The following is a 15,685-nucleotide window of genomic DNA, read 5'->3' on the forward strand; positions in this document are numbered from 1 at the left end:
TAAAGAGCATTATATCAAGCTGGTATTCTAAAGTTGTTTGGTAAAAAAATATATTTGGGATTCATTTACCTGTTATCAATAAGATATGTAAAGTTTTATGTTACTTTTTACATTGGGGAACAATTTAAATGCATTTTTAAGTTAATGAGAGCCTAATCTATGTAAAGGTTAAAAACTTTCAGCCTTTCTTTAATTCATACTTTAAATGTGATATCATATGGTGTTAGCTAATGTTCATGTGAACTCAAACAATTTATGTAAACTTTGTAAAATGATATTTACAAAGCAAAGATCAGCTTTAGAACTAGAACACTTAAGATCTATAAAGAGCCCTGCCTTACCTGAGCTAAGGCACTGTGTCCCATCTTACTACATGTGAGAATGACTACGAAAGCAGTAGGCCAGATTTTAGTTCATTTGAAGTTATGTTCAGAAGTTGTTTTTTTCTGTCAAGATTACTAGGATCTCAAACAGGGGATATAATGCATAACTCAGCCAAAATTCAGGGTAGCTATTACAGGAACTAAATGTTTTTATTCTTGTTAATTTTATTTTGTAATTTCCTTATAAGTGGTCTAAAGATTCCCTGTTAGTGTTTTACAGAAGTGTTGCTTTAAGAACACAACATGGGTTAATTTAAGATAATAAGCCATCACCTACAAGACAGATAGGATAACACAGATCCCAATTAATAAAAAAGATAAATAATTAGTTATAGATAGTAAAGCCCAGTACTCTTAATATAAGGCTGTAAAAAATTTATTTGCTGCATGTTTAAGATTAAGTTTTAAAATTAAAGTTAAATTAAAAGGGCCAGAAAAACCAATATTTGGCTCTTGCCCTCTGAGTCAATCTGAATCCAGGGAACAGGGGACTTGCAACTCTAGGCCGCATAACCTCCCGATCAGGGAGATTAATGAGATCACTGGAGAACAGAAAGCCAATCAGTACATTTGCTATGAAGAGGAGGGTCATCAGAGAAGGGAGACATCTCTGATGCTTCCAAGGGAAGCCACATGGTCAAGTAAGACCTGGACCCATCCTAGCGCAAATGGCACTAGCAGAACTGAGAAGCTGCTCTCATGTTTCCCCAGGAATGACCCCCATAAGAACTCAGCTGACTGTTAACAATAGATAGAAACAAAAGTCAGTTTGACTGCTTCATCGTAAACACTTAGCAAAGACATTAAAACCAAAACACAGCCATTCCTGGGCACTTTAAATAATAATGATGATGATGACGATGATGATGACGATGATGATGATGATGATGATGATGATGATGATAATAATAATTATTATTATTTAAGGTATACACTTCATGTTAGCCTCCCAAAATAAGTAAGACTGGAGGCTACAAAGAAGGATTCTCAGACAGAAATGCCTGATAACTATAAAAAGAGACTATCAAGAGGAGCTGCCAGAGACAGTAGTTTTTAGTTTAAGGCCTACAGATATTCCTAACCTACCCAGGTAGGCTTGGTGTTTGCTAGTATGATTATCCAGCCCTGAGTAACAGAATTAAGGTTTCTCTATTAGACATAGAGGTCATACTAGTAAAAGGATTTTGTAAGATCAGATGACATTAAATTATTAAACTGTATCTTATGGGGAGGGACAACTGTAACACTAAAAGTTAAATGTTGTGCTTACAGTCCTGATAACTGGGGATGTTAAAGCCTTGTGAGGGAACTTCTATACAGTGACATGTTCCAGCTCCTGCAACATTTATTCAGTACTCATGGTTTTTGTTTCTCTCATAGAAGCAACCATCCCCAGATGACTTTACAACCTGTTCTTCTCCAACCAGACTTCAAACCAAATTGACTTGTAAAAGGAAACTCATGTCCCTCATGCTGTGCCCACTCACGTCACCCCCTCTCAGCTCAGAAGAAGCCAAAACGAGCGACGCCCCTCTTCTTACAACAGTGGAGCCAAAATAAATAGAGTGTCAATATAAATAATTAATTAAGTCAGGTAAAATCAGGGAGACCGGTTTTGGGTGAGTTCAAAAAAGTTGGAGACTGTTGCCTGAGGGATTAAAATTCTCTCAGTGCTCTTCCCCTACCCTATCAAAGATTTGAAAGGGACACATAAGAAAAGGGGGGAATGATAGACCCAACCTGATCTTTTCTTAAAATTGGGAGCCATCTTGCCACAAAGCCATGAAAAGATAATTTCAGCTTTACTATAAATTACTGCAAATTCTGAACCTGCTTGGAATGCCTGCCCGTGCCTTGAACTCACCCATGCCTGGCTCTCTGACCAGATAGCAGCCCTCTCTGAAACTTTAGTGAATCCTCACAAATCTTGGCCTTCCCTGGCCAGATAACCACCCTCTCTGAGGCTCTAATGACCTTCATAAATTTTGATGTCAGGGCCACCAAAACTGTAAACTAGCCTTTGTGTTATGCTTGTCAGAGTTTTGTTATCTGTAACCCCCCTTTGTGTAACTTTCTGGGCTATAAGCCTGGGCTGCAGGAAAGATGCTGCTGCTGTCTTGTTCCCGTGGTTTTGGTGGGAGAGGCAGCCCGGCCAGTCGAAATAATAAGCTTGCTTTAATTTTATTTTAATTGGAGTCTAGTTACCTCAAGTCAAACTCCTTGGTTTGATTTTCTAGCCTCCAGACATCTCTAAATCTAAAATCAGAGTCTATCAATTTTCTTGCTGCACTTATGTAAAGAATCAAGCCAAATCTGATAATACTAAACTCACAGTACTAACAAATTGGTTTTTTAAAATTATATTTCATAAAAGTCAGTATGACTGTAGAGAAAGAAATATATCTCTAAAGAAAAACTAAAATATGCCTGTTAGTAGATTGTAGCTTTATGTATTGTTTTCTAGTTGTATATTGTTTGATCTCCTTGTGGGCTATACCTAGATCCTAATTGTTCTAGGTTCCTCCAATATTATTTTCTCCCAGATAATTACTAAGAATAGGAACTGTCTGAGCTGGACTATTTGATGCAAATTTCAAGGGAGAAGCCTCACACCTGATGTGTGGGCTGCAGAGAACATTCCCCAGAATTCCAACACCATCATCACCCATTTGAATCACAAACCACGGAGAAAATTGATGTCAGAATGAGATTCCATACTGTGCTGAAACTCAGGCTTCTCTCAATTTTTTCCTTGCTCATGTTCATCACTTTTAACTTGGTAAAATAATGGGTTAGTTAATATTTCGCAATCAATAGTTACTGTAGGTAACTTGACTGAACCTGACCTAAGAAATCTCTGAGTCCACCTAGTGGTTAACTTTGGTAAGAGTCCCCAAGGCAGCATTTTGTTCAACTACTACTGGTGATCTCTTTTTATAGTACTATCTTAATTTAATCCAATCATATCAAAAGATACCATTCCTCCAGATGAATTATTGGTTAAATAAGAAAGTGTGTTTTTATTAATACCACATGCTTTACCTGAATAAACCCCATTTCTGACATCAGATATATCAACCTAAACAAAAGTCAGAGAGATATTCTCCAACACATAGTGATTTTTACTTGGGAGTGGCAGAGCATTGCAACCTCTGGTTATTATTTAGGTTGACAGAGGAAACAGGACATGCTGGTCTGGAAGGTTTAGGGAGTGATATTTGACACCTTCTACATGGGATATTCATGGATGATGCCAGTCTGGCAGAGGGAAAAGCTGGAGCAATGCAATTTATTGCTTTTATTTGGAGCATTGTCTGCTGACCCAGGGCCTCCTTCCTGGCCTGGGACGATGTGTCCTGCAGGGCCCATGCTCAGAATGGCACTGAGACTGATCCGGGGCTCTGCAGCAGCTGTCTTGACATTCTTACTAATCTTTAGACAAGGAGTCTGATATTTTCGTTTTCCACTTTGATATTACCCCCATGATACAGCTGGAGTGGGAACAGGACTGCATTACTCCCCAGTAGTTGGCTTTTACTTTTACAAAAGGTGCTGAATGCCCCCTTGAAATTATCCTTAGTTAAGCAGTTGCCGAGGGCTTTTCTTTCCTTATCCTTGATCTAAGAGGAGGGAGACGGGGAGAAGTAGCTTATTTCCCCTGATACCCCTCTCTCCAATAAAGACTTTGTACTTTTGACTAAATTTCCTCCAAAAATATTTTCAGCGTAAGTTTTTGCAAAATTTTGGAGGCTTCCTTTTCCTGGAGCATCTCTTTTGCATTCTCACATTAAATAACAAGATGTTAGCAATATAAGAACAATAAATGATTTATTTTAAAAAATTCTAGTGTGAAGGTTAGTTACAAATAACATAAGCATTGAAATGAGGTAGCTAGTGAAGAGCTGGAAGCTTGAGAAGTCTTCCAAGGGGAATAGTGAAAGGAAAGTGGGAAATAAATCTGCAGAGATTTGGCATGCAATGGACCCACATCCAGATACAGAAGTATAAGCAGGAGGGGGAAAATGGAGGAAATGTTAATAGTCAAAGAAATAAGATCATAAAATCCCTGTAAGAAAGGATCTCGGAGTACAACAGGACCGATAAAGAAAAACTGCCAACTAGACACATTGTAGAAAAAATTTAAAACATTGCAGAAAAAAGAGGGACATTCTTTTTTTCATATTTGCTTGGTGCATGATAGTTCAACATGATAATGGAATTCATTGTTTCATGCAACAAATATCACAATATAATTCAGCCAATATTCCCAGAGCTTCTCTTTTCCATCATCTCCTCCCATCCCATGAGCCCTTTTCTTGTACTCTACTGATCTCCATTCAGTTTTCATGAGACCCCCCCACCATACCTTTCTTTTCCTTTTTCCTCTCTAGCTTCCACATGTGAGAGCAAACATATGACCCTTGACCTTCTGAGTTTGCCTTATTTCACTTAACATAGCATTCTCAAGATCCATCCGTTTTCCTGAAAATGACATAATTTCATTCTTCTCTATGGCCATATAAAACTCTGTTGTGTAAATATAACACTTTTTTTATCATTCAACCATTGATGGATACTAGGCTGATTCCATAGTTTGGTTATGGTGAATTGTGCTGCTATAAATGGGGGCATGCAGGTACTGTATGCTGACTTTAATTCTTTAGGGAATTATTGAGGAGTGGTAGAGCTGGGTCATATAATAGGTCCATGTATACTCTTTTGAGAAAAATATAATTTTCATAGCGACTGTCCTAATTTACAACCCCACCAACAGTGTAAAAGTGCTCCATTTTCTCCACATCCTCGCCAGCATTTTGTATTCTTGATGACTGCCATTCTGACTGATGTAAGATGAAATCTCAGTGTAGTATTATTTCACATTTCCCTAATTGCTAATTAATTCACAATTCCCTAATTGTTGAGCATTTCTTCATATATTTGTTGGCATTGTAGTTCTTTTGAGAAGTTGTCTGTTTAATATATTGGCCCATTTATTAATTGGGTTATTTGGGAGGTGTTGGTGTTGACTGTTTTAAAGTTCTTTATATATTCTAGATATTAATCCTCTATCAGAAGAGTAACTAGCAAAAATTCTCTCCTATTCTGTAGGTTCTCTATTAACATTTTTGTTGTTTCCTTTGAAAACTTTCTAATTTGATGCCTTCCCACTTATTAACTCTTAGTACTATTTCCTGAGCTTTAGGAGTTCTAGTGAGAAAGTTGTTGCCTGTGCCTATAGGCTAGAATATTGATCCAAGGTTTTCTTCTAGGAGTTGCATAGTTTCTGGCCTAATTTTTAGGTCTATGATCCATTTTAACTCAACTTTTGTGCAGGATGAGAGACAAGGGTCTAGTTTCATTCTTCAAATGTGGATAACCAGTTTTCCCAGTATTATTTCCTTAAAAGGCTATCTTTTTCCAATGTATGTTTTTAGCACCTTGTCAAGGATCAGATGACTGTACCTGTGTGGGTTTGTCTCTGTGTCTTCTATTCTGTACCACTGGTCTATGTGTCTGTATTTATGGCAGTGCCATAAAAATAGACACAAAGACCAATTTTGTTACTACAACTCTGTAGTATAATTTGAAGTCAGGTATTGTAATACCTCCAGCTTTGCTTTTTGTGTCTTAAAAATTTCTTGGGCTACTCTGGGTCTTTTATTCTCCCCAAAGCACTTTAGGACTATTTTTTTCTAGTTCTGTGAAGAATGTCATTGATAGTTCGATGGGGATTCCACTGAACCTGTATATTGCTTTTGGTAGTATGGCCCTTTTAACAATATTAAGTCTGCCTATCCATGAACATGGGAGGCCTTTCCATTTTCTGAGATCTTCTTCAATTTCTTTCTTCAGGGTTCTATAGTTTTCATTATCAAGGTCTTTCACCTCCTTGGGTATATTTATGTCTAGGTATTTTTAGACTATTATGAATGGAATTGTTTTTCTTATTTCTTCCTCAGCAGATTCATTATTGATCTATAGGGAAGTAATTGATTTTTATATGTTGATTTTGTAAACTGCTATTTTTCTGAATTTGTTTATTAGCTCTAGAAGTCTTTTGGTGGAGCCTTTTGTATCTTCTAAGTATAGGATCATATCATCTGCAAACAATGATAATTTGACTTCTTTTTTCCCTGTTTTCTCCCTTTTACTTCCTTATTTTGCCTAATTACTCAGGGTAGAATTTCTAGCACTATATTAAATAGAAGAGGTGAGACTGGAATCCTTGTCTTATCCCAGATTTTAAAGGAAATACTTTCATTCCCTATGATTATTGGGTATGGGTTAGTCACATCTGGCCCTCATGATGTTGAGGTAGGTTCATTCTACCCCTAGTTTCTTCAGTGTTTTTAGCATGAACGGGTGCTGCATTTTGTTGAAGATTTTCTTTGCCTCTATTGAGATTTATAAGTGGTTTTTGTCTTTAATTTTATTATGTAATGAATCACATTGATTGATTTGCATATGTTAAACCATCATTGTATCCCTAGGATAAAACCAACCTGGTCTTGATGTACAATCTTCTTAATATGTTGTTGAATATGATTACTAATATTTTATTACGATTTTTTGCATCAAAGTTCATCAGGGATATTGTTCTGCAGTTTTCTTCCCTTGATGTGTCCTTGTCTGGTTATGGTAGGAGTGTGATACGGCTTCATAAAATAAATTTAAATAAATTAAATTTCAAAATTTAATTTATTTTAACTTGAGAAGCATTGGTTGGCATTAGTTATTCTTTAAAGATCTGGTTAGAAGGCTTTTATTACTGCTTCTATCTCATTGCTAGCTTTTGGTCTGGTTTGGTTTTCTATGTCCTTTCTATTCAGTTTTGATAGATGTTGTGTGTCTAGAAATGAATCCATTTTTATAGGTTTTCCAATTTATTGAAGTATACGTTTTCAAAATAGTTTCTTTTATTCTGTAGATTTCTGAGATGTCTGTAGTAATTTCTCCTTTGTCATCTCAAATTTTATTAATTGGGGTCTTCTTTTTCTTTTGGTAGTTTAGCTATGAATTTAGCAACCTTGTTAGTCTTTTCAAAGAACCAACTCTTTGTTTCATTGATCCTTTGTATTGTTTTATTGTTCTCAATTTCTTTTATTTCAGTTCTGATAATTAATGTTTCCTTATTTCTATTGGCTTTGGAAATGGTTTTCCCTTTTTTAAAGAGTCTTGAGATGCATCATTAGGTTTGTTTATTTGGTGTCTTTCTGGTTTTCTCAAAGCTATTAACTCCTCTTAGAACCATCTTTGTAGTATCCCAGAGGATCTAATATGTTCTATCCCTATTCTCTTTTGATTCTAAAAATGTTTAAATTTCTCCCCCGAATTCTTCTGTCACTGTTCACCATTAAAAAAGTATATTGTTCGATTTCCATGTGTTTATACAGTTTCTGTAGGGTTTTTTTTGTGTTGATTTCTAATTTCATTTCATTATAATCTGATTAGAAGTTGAAAGAAGTCATATCAATTTTTTGTATTTTCTAAGAATTGCTTTGTGGCCTAAAATAAGTTGTTTTGGAGAAGGTTTCATGAGCTGCTGAGAAGGAAGTATATTTGGCTGTTGTTGGATGAAATATTCTATAGAATCCTGTTAAGCCCATTTTATTTATAATATTTTCAAGTCCAAATAGTATTTACTGAGTTTATGTCTGGGTGAGCTATCTCTGAGAAAGGTATGTTGAAATCATCCACTATTATTTTAACAGGGTCTCAGTCTTTGAGTAGTGCCTGTTATATGCAATTAGGTACACCAACATTTGGGCATAAATATTTACTATCATTATATCTTCTTATTGGTTTGTTTCCTTTACCAGTATGAGGTGACCTTCTTTGTCTCTTCTGATTATTTTTGGTTTGAAGTCTGCTTTGTCAGATATGAGAGTAGCTACGCCTGCTTGTTTTCAAGCTCCACTTACATAATATATCAATTTGCATCCTTTCACTTTCAGCCTGTGGCTGTCTTTGCCTGTAAGGTGAGTCTCTTGCAAAAAACATATAGTTTGGGTCTTGTTTGTTAATCCATTCCCAGCCTATGTCTTTTAACTGGAGAGTTGAAACATTTATGTCTAATGTTATTACAGAGAGATATTTATTAATTCCTGCCATTGGATTTCTTTCTAATGTTTAATTTGATTCTATTTTTCACTTCCTTATCTATGGTTCAAATGAAAATTGTTCATTTGTGAGCACTGGGGTTTGTTTTTTATTTCTTCTGTGTTGAGTACTTCTTTAAGTATTTCCTTTGGTGCCAGCTTTAATTAAGGTCATGAATTCTTTTAGTTTCTGTTTGTCTTGGAAGATTTTTACTTCTTCTTCAATTATGAAGGATAGCTTTGCAGTACATAGCAAACTTGGTTGAGAGTTATTTCTTTCAGAGGAACACTTCATTTCAAGCCCTAATGGGTTTTAGTGTTTGTGTTGAGAAATCAGAAGTAATTCTGATTGGCTTGCCTCTAAATGTGACCTAATGTTTTTCTCTTGAGGCTTTTAAAATTCTATCCTTACTCTGTACATTAGGCATTTTAATTATAATGTGGCATGGAGTGGATCTGTTTTTAGCTTGTCTGTTTGGGTTTCTGAATGCATCCTGCATCTGGATATTCATTTCATTCTCAAGGTTTGGTAAGTGCTCTGTTATCATTTCCCGAATGTGTTATTCATGCCATTAGCCAGCATCTCACAACCCTCTGTTAACTCCAGTGATTCTTAAATTTGGTCTCCAGATTTCTTGTATGGGTCATGGTTGCTTATTTTATTTTCTTTACTACTTTCTGAATGTTTGAGGCCAGCCACTTTGTCTTCCAACTCCATGATTCTGTATTTCAGAGATGTTCAACTGAGCATTTGATTTATTGTGTTTTTATTTCCAAGATTTCTGTTCGATTCCTCTTTAATATCTCTATCTCATTGAATTTCTCATTCATGCCCTGTATTTTGGGAGGAGATCTAGCCAAAAGTACAAAGTCTTTACTAGAAAGAGAGGGATCAGGGGAAAGAAGCTACTTTTCCCCATTCCCTTAATTCAGTTTTTCTTCATTCTCTTGGAATTCATTGACCATTTGTAAAATAATTATTTTAAGTCCTTATCTGATATTTTATCTACTACAGCATCTTTGGAGTCAGTCACTGACAAATTATGAACTTTATAAAGCTTCATGTTACCTTGTTTTTTCGTAGTTCTGGTATTCCTGTGTTGGGTTTTATGCATCTGCATCTGTTGGGCTGGGATTTCTATTTCACTCTTCTGTATGGACCTTTTTAGGGTATAACCATCTGTAGCCAAAGCGTCCCAGAGTGATATAGGTATAGTCTTCGTGTTAATTTTCTGTTTTTACTGTATAAGTGGATTATGTGAGTAGAACCTGAGAGTTCCCCCACACACACACCCCACCACCAGCATAGCTGTTCCTAAGAGTTAGTCATTAGTTTTTTGCTTTGTTTTTGTTTGTTTGTTTGTTTTTGTCTCTTCTATTTGATGTATTAAAATAAATCCAAAGTTTGATTGTGGTTAATCTGTGTGTGGAAAAAGGTACACTGTCTTGACTGAATTTAGTGCAGCAGCAGATTCTCTACTCTATGAACTTGTAGTGTCCTGTAAATATCCAATGCCTCACAGGAAATGGGAAACAAACAAGAGCAACAGCCAAAGCAAATAACACACAGAATTAAAATAAATACCCACTGCCTACTACGACATTTAGAGAACTAATTAACATGAAAACAGTAATGGTGGTGTCAGCCATCTCCAACAGCAAAAGAAATAAATAACCATGAATTAGAACTGATGCTAAAGTAAACAGCAGGTGTAAACTATGTCATTCACAGCACTAATAACCACAACAAATTGAATGGTGGGGACAAGAATTAGATAAATCAAATAGTTCTAAAAGATGATAAAAATATAGTTCATTAAGAGAAAAGAAAATGTGATGGGACGGTAAAAGCAAGCTTAGAATGCTCAACATGTGAACAGGGAGAATGCAGAGGGGGCATAGCAAGTGATGGTTATAAAGAAGGGGAGAGAAATAGAGAAAACAGGGGAGAAAAGGAGAACAAGAGAACGTGTCTATGAACAGAAGAAAAGAAAGAAAGAGAAAAACAAAACAAAACCCAAATAAACAAACCAAAAACTTAAAATAATCCTGAAAAGACAAGGCAAGGAAAACAACCATTGTTTTTAAAAATGCTAAAAAATTAGACTATCCACACAACAGTCAACACAACAGAACACCAATATTTTAAAAGGAAAAAAAGATTCTTAATGAAAATTAAAAAAATATTCTCATTGAGGTGGTCAAAATAGTCAATGAGAGAGAGAGGGGGAGAGAGAGAGAGAGAGAGAGAGAGAGAGAGAGAGAAGTGGGGAAAGGAGATCAAGATTACAAGGTCCTCAGACTATTAACACCTTTCAAAAGAGGGGCACTCTGTACCTAGAGGGAAATGCTTCCAGAGAGAAAGAGCAGATGACCAACCAAAGATTAGGATTACTATCAGATTCTCATTAGCAATACTGGATGCAGGAAGAAATCAGAGGGATAATTCTAAGTACAAAAGTAAAAATTAAATCTAGATTGTTGTATCCCTATGATTCAATAATATTCAATGTAAAAGAGATGCTCTTGATAATAGGAGGTCTCCAAAATGTTGCATACAAAGACTCATATTGAAAATATTTTGGGAGGAGAGCTAGCAAAAAATACGAGTCTTTACTGGAAAGAGAGGGATGGGGGAAAGAAGCTACATTTCCCCATTCCCTCAGCTAGAACAAGGCATAAGGAAAAAGAAGCCCTTGGCAGCACTTAAACGAAGGCTTATTTCAAGGGGCATTCAGCACCTCTCTCGCTCGGGAATAATGGGGTCCTGTTCTCCCTCCAGCTGTACTTTGTGGGCAGCATGAACATGCAAAATGAAAACGCCCAGCCTGCTGTCGGAAGATCAGTGAGAATGTCCAGATGCTTATTCTGTGCCAGGTGTTCTGTGTTGTCAGGTACATTTCCTATTTTCTAGTGGATGTGGTTTGTGTGCCTCAAGATGAATTCAGGGAGTAGGCAGGGGATGGAACCTAGATTTCATGATGCTCCTTTGCTGCCACCAGAATCAAGTGTCCTGGTCGGGCTTTCATTACTAAACGCCTTCAAGTATCAGCATTGGCAGGAAGCAGCATGCCGAGGTTGTAACCTAATATTACTTCCAGTTTCCTCCTAACCCAACCATTCACTTGCCAAAACTCCCCACTCTGCTCCAGGGCACAGCCTACTTTTTTCCCACAACTACACCGTGCAGTCAGGATTAGCTTCCTACTTCCTACACGTTTCTGCATAGGTTCTTTTGTTATTTCCTGAAATCCAGACTTCTCTCTCAGATCTGTCATTCTGGCAGGTTGATTTTGACAAAGGGAGCCAGCAGCCTATGCTAATTTGCAATCTTGGTCCAAAAAATGGAGTAATGGGACAGTGCAATGTCTTGCGAATCATGTAAAAGCACACGGAGAGCATTATGAAACACTATTATTTTTCAAGGAACCAGAAGTCTAAATCAACACATAAAGGGTGAATTGGTAGTGGAGATGGAGTAGTAAAGGGAAAAATGAATAGAAGACAGCAAAACCTGTGTCTTCCCCAAGCCAATGATAACAGTGAGCTTTGGAGAGAAACTAGAGGGCACTTAGGTTAAAAATCAGTCAATTAGAAATGCATTTATCCAATGGCCTGTGCCTAATAAGCAGGACCCATCTGCCTCTGGTCCCAGGGTCCACATGTATTCCTTTCCTTCCACGAGGTCAGGGAGAAGATGGAAGAGGGGGAAGAGCGGTCTTCTGAATTAATAGCTGTAGTTTAGTGGCCTGCTCCTCTGAAAAGTGCAGATGTAAATAACCCCACTGATAGTAAACACATGGAAAAATTTTTAAAAAGAAATGCATTTTTCCTTTGACTCAGCAACTCCTCTTGTAGGAAATCACCTATAAATACAGGCAAACAGCACACCCCCACTCACACCCCCCCCCACACACACACAAATATGCAGGAATGGGTTTCGGTGGGAGAGTGAGAATTGAAGCCTAGCACTATTGGGATCTACTCTGGTCTTTGTGCTACTGGTGTCCCTGACATGCCAGCCAGCTGGACCTCTGGGTCTAATTCACATCATTTGTCCAGAATTAAATAGTCATTTTTCAATTATTATTGTCTCTTGGCTGTATTAGCAGAGTTCACAGATAAATGAAAAATCATTGTTATTGTGCTTCTTTCCACAATTTTGGGATAGAGATAAGTAGCCTATTCTGCCCAGTAACAAGTGGATCCAGCAGATTCACTGTGAGCGGCAGAAAGCTGCCCCTCGGATACTGAGCATTTTCTATACAGCTGCTGAGGGCCATGGAGACAGGCAAGGTTGAAAGAATCCACCTGCTAGGCATAATTTGTGCCCAACAGTCGACCTTTGAGCCACCCAGATCTACCCCTTCCCTTCCAATCTATCCAACCTCTGTGCTATGTGCTGCAGCATCCTGTGGCATCACGATCCCTCACCTCACACCAAGAGGGAGGTGCAAGGCCAGTGGGTCTCAGAGTCTCTATGATCCTGTCCAGTCTCATAAAGGGCTTATTTAAAGATAAACTTTGGCACACTTTAATTTTGCCTATTTACTTGATCAGACAGCCGTTCGTGGATCAGGAAACTCCAGAGTACAAGAGGTTTAGAGATGCCACTACCGGGCAGGGCTAGTGGGGTGACAAGAGACAAAACTTTTATAAGACCTTGATGAGATAAGACAAAGAAAAGTTATTGGTTAAAATAAAAAGTTTATATGAAAAATTACTTGATAGCCTCTACCTGGCTAAGTTTAAGTACCACTTTACTGTTTATTTGGGGTTTATGTTTGTTTATGTAGGAACTCAAGGTGTTAGAGCCATCTCAGTTTCATGTCCTTCCAATTTAAATTTTTTTCCACATTCTGGGTATTGAACCCAGGACCTTGTGCATGGTAGGCAATTGCTTAAACACTGTGCTATAACCCAGGTCCAATTTTAAAACTTAACAGACCTAAGTCAAGAAAATTATTAAGTGCAAGAAGCTATTTTGAATTGATAGCAACATAACATGATTGTCAGGATACAAAAGAGAGAAAACATACTAATTGCATAAGATATTGTGCTGTTTTCTCTCTTTTTCAATTCTTATATTTACAGTTGTGTTAAGTTTCTGTCATGTCAAAATAGTTTGTTACAATTAAAAGATTCTTTTTCATAAGCCTTGGGTTGGTCACAAAGCAAAAAAAAATCTATAATAGACATACCAAAACTAACCAGCAAAGAATCAAAAAACACTACCAGAAAAAACAGCTATCCACAAAGGAAGACTGTAAGAGAGTGAGAAAGAAAGGAATCTACAATAAGACTAGAAAACATTATGAAATGGCTGCCCTAAGAAGTTACTTGTTGATAACTGTCTTAATTGTCAAGGAAACTTTCCAATTAAAAGACATAGAGTAGTATATGTTGCTTACAAGAAACTGACATCACCTCCAAGGACATGCATATAGATTGAGAATGAAAGGAAGGAATGAGATATTCTATGTAAATTCAACCCAAAATAAAGTAGGACTGGCCAGATATATTTCAAATAAAATAGAGTTTAAATCAAAAGCAGTAAGAAAAGATAAAGAAGGTCATTGTATAGGGATAAAGCAGTCAATTCAGAAAGAGTAAATAATCATAAGCATATATGGATCTTACCACACTGCATCCAGCTATAGAAAGTGAGATTTAACAGATATAAACGGAACAATCAGCCCTAATACCATATGAGTAGGTGACTTCAATACATCAATTTGAGAAACAGACTGATCATCCATACAAAATAAATTTTAAAAAGTTAAATTATACTCTAGATCAAAGAAGGAAGGAAGAAAGAGAGAGAAAAAAGAAAAGAATAACGGTCTGTTTGGGCCCCTAGTTTGAACGTGATGGGGGCCTTGTTGCTTCTGGCCTGCAGCAGAACATCCTAAAAGGCAGAAGCATGCGCCAGAGTAAAACCCCCTGGTGGCCAGGAAGCAAAAAGAGGAAAAGAGGAGGAGACCAGGTTCCCATAATCCCCTTTGAGGACACACCCGCAATGACTGGGAGACCTCATTAATAAATAAAATAAATTAAAATTAATAAATATAATATATTAATAAATATAATAAAATTATATTGTATTTACAAAAATTTGAATATGCTTTCCTAAGACTAATTTTCATTCATCTAGATATTCCATCATTTCTTTAATAATTCCAAACAATTCTTGGGTTCATTCTCTCTTATTGGGGGTAAAATGGTATAAAATGTTTTGTTTTGTTTTAAAAACTCAATTCTAACATTATTTGCCTGGAGTTACCATCAATCCCGGGGATGAAGGACTGGGTCCCACAGATGCCCCACCTCAGATGCCAATCTGAAGCTTCAGTTCATTTCCGAGTGCTTCTGACCCACTAGCACAGCCCTCTCTTGGGGGTTAAGTAATCTGCTAGTGCAGAACTAAGGGGACACTTCACTCACTATTGACAGCTGGCTACAGAGAGTACTAAAGGTCACAAACTCAGAGGCAGATGAAAGATGAGATGACAGCGCAGTCTGTGGGCAGGCGTGCTGCGCTCCATGCCCTCTCCAGATGCTCCGACTCTGGGCACCTCCACAGGTTCTCCAACTCCGGAGCTCTCTGAACCCTCTCATTTGTGTTTTTATGAAACTTTCATTATGACTAATCAACTTTCAGTCCCCCTCCCCTGCCCTGAGGTGGTGTGGAGAAGTTTCCATTCTAATCACATGGTTCCTTCACTGGGCAGGCTGCCCCCCTCCTGAGCTAACAGGGAACTCCATCCATCAGTCATCCACTGGGCTTATAAAGATACCACTTTGGAGATTCCATGGGTTTTTGGAAATAAGGCAAATATCAAATATATGTTTTCATTATAAATCATGGTATCACACGAGGTCTTAACTGATGTTCATAATCTCCTTCCTCCTCCACCCGTTTCATGTGTCCCTCACCCTCAGCCAGCACTATGGATTGTGTGGCTAATGTCACCTTCACAAGAGGATAGAAGTATATATGAGCAAGGTGGGCAGGTCCTAGAAGTGGATCAGGGAAATCTGGATAAGGAATTCTAGTCATGGGCACCCAGGTCTTGATATAGAAGAAGGACCATGAGCCCCACTTGGCTTGAGGAGTCCTTACCCCAGGTCAGGGGCCCTGGTTGCCCATGGCAATGCACCCTTGAAGGGGCTTCTGGAACCTGTTCCTTTCCTCTTCCTCTT

The sequence above is a fragment of the Marmota monax genome, unplaced genomic scaffold, assembly GCF_021218885.2.
Source record: "Marmota monax isolate L192 unplaced genomic scaffold, Marmota_monax_Labrador192_F-V1.1 WCK01_AAM20220418_F8-fsc00008, whole genome shotgun sequence".
In the NCBI taxonomy this organism is placed as follows: domain Eukaryota; kingdom Metazoa; phylum Chordata; class Mammalia; order Rodentia; family Sciuridae; genus Marmota; species Marmota monax.